Genomic DNA, 7500 nt, shown 5'->3' with positions numbered 1-7500 from the left:
TCGACTATACGTCGCTTAGAGCGATTCTCAACCCTGGATCGAACTTCCGGTCCGAAGACAAATGTGATACCACAAGACTACATCGCCGCGGGTGCCAAGCCTAATCTAACATATTTCGTTTTTCTATAGATAGTTTGCGCTTGGCTAAGAAGCTCACAACATTGCCATCCGGAAGTATAACGGACCAACACAAAACACTGTGTAACCATGAACTTATATAGGCTGGTTATTACAGTTAAGTGAGAATTACTCATGAACGCGGATGGCAAAGAACAATAACAAAGACCCGAGTGACGTCAACTTCATTCAATCTATAGACTCGGAATCCATTATAAGGGGATTGATCGAATCGAATGGATCTTGTACGATATTGTACGACATAAAACTCCACCTTTAATATAATGTACACATATTTATTTACCAGGTGATTCTTGGTGGTGGACGACGTAGCTTCATCAACAACACAACACCAGACCCACGCACCGGGAAGATTGACAGCCATCAAAGAACAGATGGCAAAGATCTTATCGAGGTGGGTAGCTGGATATTTACATCCTGTCATATTAAATGTGAGAGCTGTACACAAAGTATATTAAAGTATTCATAATTACCCCCCCCCCCCCCTTCACCCCCACTCTCTCTCTCTCTCTCTCTCTCTCTCTCTCTCTCCCTCTCTCTCTCTCTCTCCCTCTCTCTCTCCATCTCTCTCTCTCCATCTCTCTCTCTCCATCTCTCTCTCGCTCTCTCTCTCCTCTCTACTCTCTCTCACACACACACACACACGCACACACACACACACACCATTACATAGATTAACCGATTGAGGGAGGAAAGACCCCATTAACTTTTCTTTCCGCTTTTTCTTCGATTTCAAAGCCGCACTATCTTCATAATAGTTAGTATTAGAGAGATTAAATCCTTACACTAAGACCACGGGCTCCCATAATGGGCAGGGAGGCTACTCACTTTGTCTTCTATCCCCCTATATCTGTTTTTCAACATACTTTTGATCTTTTGACCTGGAATGAGATTACTTGGTTTTGTCCTGGCCTTGGCCGGATACCCTAGCTGGGAGGGAGACAGTCAAATGTAAAGTTAGGGTTTTGGGAGATGATATTTTTTTTGTCTTGTAAATCATCCCTCTTTTGTGCATTGTTTTATTTTTGTGTTACATATGATTTGTAAACATTTGAGTGTGTTCCTCTTAGTGGGGACCTGTGCTTGTGTCAGGATGAGACATTTAGGTGCGCTCAAACTATGCACATTGATAGTGTGCTCTTGGAATCTACATATTTCCCCTATTTGTACCATTCCCCTTTTTCTTATTTATTTTTCCTCAAGTCTTTTGAATTGTACAGCTGGAATGCTATTACTATCCAATGCTCATCTTTTTTACCGGCGCTGATATGATTTAAATGTGTTGCAAGCGCCGTTAGAAAAATATGCGTTTGGCTTAAGAATTTGACGCTGTCAATAGCTCAATTTTGGTCAAATTACCTATAATATGAGGCCCTTTTGTCCTGTTTAAGCTATCTGTTTGCAATACACAAACGGGAAACTAGGGTTTGACTGCGAAGTTAGTAGACGCATGAGGTACAAATACAAGGGAGATTATCTATTTTATTGAAATGTAAATTGCGGGCTGTACATGTTAAAATTATATATATATATATATATATATATATACTATATATATTATATATATATATATATATATATATATATATATATATATATATATATGTATTAATACCGGATAGGGAGACTTTTGGTACCCCTATTAGTTCATTTTACAGTACTTTACCAATAGGGAGACCAAAATCCGGTCCCCCTATTGATTTGACCTCTAGCACATTCACTTTTCTATTTTTAGTTTAAAGTTGTCAACCCAACCGTCAAGGATATATAATTGTAAATCATAGTATTGAAGTTATTTGTTAAACACCACAGTAAGAAGAGTTATGCCTAAATTTTCACGTTGGTCAATAAGGTGACCGCCTGAAAAAAGTACAATAGGGGTACCAGTGTTTTCATCGATATATTTCAATAGTGAGGCAATATATCTTTCCGAAATTTTCTCTAAAATTCTAGAGCATTATATGGATTTTTATAGTAATGAAAACCTAATATAAAATTGTGTGAAAGTTGATGAACTGAGGAATGAACAAGATATACGAATTATAATCTATTTTTAGAAACAGATTTATCGAATCTTGGTCCGGATTCTTATCTTGGTGACAAGAGACAAGCAAACATAGTAACTCTTTTTTTCGTGAAACGTATGTTTAGTCAATTTCGCGCATAAAGAGGCACTCGGCACTCACTCACTCCGCAAGTCAGTAGTAGGTAGGTGGTTATCAGTTATCAGCTTTAATTCTTAGTCAAACGCTTCATCAAACCCATTATTGAGTAGCATGTTGATGCCTGATGCCAGTTGAAGCCATCTCGACGTCGTGAAATGGAGCATCTTCTGTCATAGCAGTAGAATCGTCAGATGCCGCATTTAAATCCTCCATTCCAGGCGTTGCTGTTGCCATATCGATCTTCGAAATGATTTGGTCTAGACGTCAAGTTGACCCGTTCTATGTCTGAAGAGATTTTAAAGTGCAATACCTAACATTATATCTTGATCTACAAAAGAGTCTTTTTAAATGAACCGCTGTGTTTCTATATTTTTCAAGAACCAATGATTATCTGATAACCACTGACAACTGACTTGCGGAGAGAGTGGCCGACGGACGTCCTCTCTATAGCCGCAAGTATTTTTTCGTCACTTGCTGAGTTCCAAACTAGACGTCTATGGCATCGTGGGGTAAATTGATGCTGGAGGCATCATTGAAGAGACACCGAGATAATTTAAATGGTAAGTTATTGGCCATTCTTATTACATCACTGTTGATTTAAGATTTTCAATAGGGTAGACATCACAATCACACACACACCGATTGATGATTGTCACTTGTCAGTCAGTCATTTGGAAGTGGAGTCAGATAATTCGGGAACTTCTGTAGACTGTAGATTCACACTAGTGAGTAAGATCTGTCGTTTACTACTACTACTACTACTACTACTACTACTACTACCACTACTACTTTTAGTTTTAGCTTTATCCAACTCAACACTTCTCGTGTTTATTTTATTTTGGCAAAACTAGAATGGATTTTTGAAAAGAATATAAAATAATTTAAACTTAAACCTGTCTTTGCATCTTGCTTTATGCATACAGTATGCCATATCACAGCCATCACAAAATCATAGTTTAATGTTGAGAATATGCTATTTCTTTTGTAACTTCAGATCAGAGAGATTTGAGCTTTAAAAATCCTGAAAAATGTCTTGCTGTCAATCCAGACAACCCTTTTGATGTGATCTATGATGTTAATGGTAAGAATGTAATTTGATGAGGAAATGAATAACATTTAGGTACACATAGTTTGCTTTTTTTTTTTTTTTTTTTGAGTCATGATGTGTAATACTATTACAGTCCACTCCGGATAATTGCAACTCGTTTAATCGCAACTTTCGGTTAATCACAATATTTCCTAAGCAATGGAAATAATTCTATATAAAAGTCACTGGTTAATTGCAACAAACTTCGGTTTTTTAAAAAGTGGTAAATTCAAGAAATCAAACAGTATATCATGATTAAATTTCATCATGGATGAAATCGTGACAGGTTGAAGAATCGAGAGTGAGCAGGATTTAATGCTACAGTAGTGTGTCACCACTCTGTTAGAGTCGAAAGAGGGCGGGGCTCTGCAGTATGGGTTTGTGACGTCATCGGTGGCCATTAAATAGAAGAGGGGTGGGGCTGGTCATAATCTTGACAACAGGTTATAAATGACAGTTATAAAGAGAGACTGAGCGATATCCTTTGTTTTAGGATTAACAACTGTGCATTGTGACCAACGAGTTTGGTGAGAGCTTATTGTCTCTCATTAAGGCTAATCTCTTTAACTCTGACAAATGTTGAATTGTTGAGAAAAAGATTGAAACTTCTTCCAATCTGAATAAGATATCGGCTTGCTTCATAGCTGCTTTTGGTTGACAAATCTACACGGGGCTGCCATATGGTTTTTGTTTCAATCAAATTGCTCTGTATGTGGTGGACTAAGAATATTATTTACTGGTTTGAGTTGACAATAAATGTGTAAAATGTTGAAATAGTGGACAGGAAACTGAATTTCGGTTAATCCCAACATTTTCGATGATCCCAAGGTATTGCGATTATCCTAAGTGGACTGTACCTGAATCTTGAACGAAAAACTATCATATGGATATGATTATAGACAGATTGGTTTCTGGAATTATATTTCCGTCCTCCCTTGCCAACTCTGACGTTCTTGAAATTTAAAAGAAAATAGCCAGAAGGTTTCGGACTTAATTTTCTTTTTTTTTCCAAAGGACAATAGTCATAAGGTAAATAATTTTTAAAAAATCCTTTTACAGCACAAGATGGCATGATTTTTTGTTTAAGAGTTTAGAGAAAAACTTGCTCATGATAGTCTTCAGCTTTTTTTTTGTTGTTTTTATTTTCTATATAGACTCCAACTCAGAGCCTGAAAGTGATGCAGAACAAAGTTCCATATCACATGATTCATTTGTGGTAAGTATGTACATTAAAATAAAATCATAACATTTGTATAGCGTTTATCCACAGTTGGCACCATGCTCAAAATGCTTCACATCAACATATTTTGTGGTGGACAAAACACATTTGCCACAAAAGATGAGACCTGCAGTCTGTTAGGCGCAATACAATATTTCAGGACAAGGACAACACTGTTTTACACCAGTGAGATCTCCTAGTTTTTTGTTGTTAAAAATTTTTCTTTGCAGTGGACTTCGCCAACAATAACACTATTTTAAACCTTCCTCGTTATATTTTGAAGTGATATTCATTGATGAGCCATTCACATTTGAAGTCGTTTGTTTTTTTATTTGACAAAATGTGAAAATGATGCGTTTCCAGGAAAAATTAAAATAGCTTCTGTTGGGATTATACTTTTGATCTCGCATTTTGTCCAAATTCTCTTGCATCGTAATGTTTATCAACTTTTTTTGTTAACTATATTGCAGTTGCAAGGTTAGGAAGTTCATATTGTTGCAATGACAACCGTTTATATGTCCAGAATCGTAGTGATATAAAAAATTGTTTTGTAGTTGTTGGTCTGGTGTAGGATTTAAAGAGTTGGTTAAAAACGGTTTACTGAAACCCTGGTTGGTGTATCTATATTTATCCAAGCACAGTTGAACATATTAAATACTTAGACAATATGTCTGCCTTTCTCAACTCTTTTTTATTATACTTGCATTATTAACCAGCTAATTGTTTAGTTGGATTATTAAACAATGGCTCTTCATGTTTATTGTCAACATGAATAAATTGATTGATCTGTCATCTTTTCCACAAAATATACAGGGTCCCGATTTTGTTGCTGACTCCGAGTCTGATTCCTCTACGTACTCTGTGAGGTACCCAATGCTGAGTACATCATTGTCTTTGGAACCTAGTGCTCATTCCCCAACTCAGTCAGAGCCTCATCCACAACTATCACAGACTGAACCTCGTTGCCAGTCTGGGACCCAGGTTCAACCCGAATGCTATACACTTGCAAACCAACGTGTTACGTGCAATGGTGAGTCATTTTTTTGTCATTCTTCTCCTTTGATATTTGTGGGATCAATTTTAATTTACCCATTCCTTTTAAAAGAAAACTTCCACCCCCTCCATGGTGCTGCATTTGTGTTATTGCATTTTTTTTCTGTTTTGGCAGTGCTGCGTCGCAAAATACGCTACCATTTACATAACAAGCACAAATCCAAATTTGATAGGGTGGACATCTTAGAATCTGAAACCCCAATGTGTGAGTGATATCAGTGAAACCAGCCATAAAAATGTTCATGTTTATTTTATTGGGGTTTTTTTTTTGTCTGTAATAGACTTAAATTGCTTGTATTGTAAGTGTTAAAATGGTTTTTTTGTTACAACCCATCTATATATTAAAACTGTTTCTTTGTATTTCTATGATGCTTAAGGCTTTTTTTCACAGACCAGCTGGAAACTTAACGAGAATCAGAGTAGATAACATTTTTATTAATCTTGCAACCTAAACAGTATATGATGATTGGGAGCATTTAAAGAAAAGCACATTTTCTTTTTAATTTGTCGGTACTAAAATTATACTTTGATAATGCCTGCTGTGCTACAAACCCTTTTGACTTCCAGGTTCAATATTTTTCTTTATTCTAAAATTCTTGGGTTTCCTTTCAATGACAACTGAGATCATTAAAATTCAGCTCACAACATGATGTGTGTAGATTTGATGAAAACATATGTTCGAGTTGAGAAGCAGTGTTCACGAACTTGCTGATCGTTTTTACTAGCATTTATTTTCCTAACTTACCTGTATCAATTAACAAAGGCAAGACTCAAATATTTTCTATCTGAACAGTGTGTTTGTTATTGAAATATTTCCGGCATATACATGTCATATTTCATTCCCACAAAATATAAATCAGGATTAAGTTGTCTGGGCATCAGCATCGTTCAGGCAGTTGGGGGGAAGTCTTTAAGGAATTAATGAAGCCGATGCTCAACCGGTCTGGAGGACGTTTGATTGATGTCGGCTGTTTGTTCTGCCAGCCGGTGATGTTTTCTCACTCCCTCAATGACAAAGAAAGTCATTGTTATGACTATGAACTATAGTCTATTATTACTTTTGTTACTATATTAATTGTTACTTATAGCCGCTACTGTTATTATTATTATTATTATTATTATTATTATTATTATTATTATTATTATTATTATTATTATTATGATATTGCCTTCATTGCATTCTATTACTATTATTGATATAATTAATTTCTGATTGTTGTAAATAATTTATGTGAATTGAATTTTGTCGATTGGCCAAGGGCCTACAATAAACTTAAATGAAATGTTAGTCTTTGGATAGGACTTGGGTCTATTCTTGATTGCTTTTCCGCCTGGGTCGAGTGAAGCATTTGGAGTAAATTTTTGTTGCTCAACGTAAAAAACATGACGCTTACCATTCCGCTGATACTGATACCTCCAAGGGGTGGTTGGGGAAAAACCTAAAATTCTTTTGACATTCTGTCTGATTTTTCGCTGAAACAACAAAGGACAATCTATGTATTCAGATGAGACTTCAATGTGTTACTATTCGATTTATGTTCATATTTTGATTATAATGAAGAGGGAACCCTGAACCCAGTGAAGTGGGTGGATTGATCTATTTATTTCTATTTCAAAACAAAAATATGGCGTCTTTTCACTGGATTTGTTATGTGGCAGAGGTCTCCACAAATCTAACATACCTCTTCCAAAGGAATAGATGGTAGAAAAGTATATAACAAGAAGGAATTATGACAGTTACTTGTCCAGGCCTTAAATATTTGGAATGCTATTCCTCTCTATCGCTGTCATGTAGCTGATGTGCATATGATCTGTCTATTGATTTATTTCATAGTTCA

General features: G+C 35.9%; 1 protein-coding gene and 1 long non-coding RNA gene across 2 annotated transcripts in view; both read left to right on the top strand.

The window, feature by feature from the left end:
* LOC144966925 (alkaline phosphatase-like) overlaps nucleotides 1-7500 on the top strand; it is a 117264-nt gene that overhangs the window by 59358 nt on the left and 50406 nt on the right. The gene's annotated exons all lie outside the window — the stretch shown is intronic.
* The window catches only part of LOC144966928 (uncharacterized), a 6439-nt gene continuing 1106 nt past the window's right edge, over nucleotides 2168-7500 (top strand). Inside the window, exons 1-3 of the long non-coding RNA XR_013644294.1 lie at nucleotides 2168-2863; nucleotides 3298-3384; nucleotides 4545-4606. This is a non-coding gene — a long non-coding RNA (uncharacterized LOC144966928). The remainder of the gene's footprint in view (nucleotides 2864-3297; nucleotides 3385-4544; nucleotides 4607-7500) is intronic.

The sequence above is a fragment of the Berghia stephanieae genome, chromosome 3 (assembly GCF_034508935.2).
Source record: "Berghia stephanieae isolate SIO BIC M18660-M18661 chromosome 3, UCSD_Bste_1.3, whole genome shotgun sequence".
Classification (NCBI taxonomy): Eukaryota; Metazoa; Mollusca; class Gastropoda; order Nudibranchia; family Aeolidiidae; genus Berghia; species Berghia stephanieae.
This window is presented reverse-complemented; position numbering and strand designations above follow the sequence as displayed.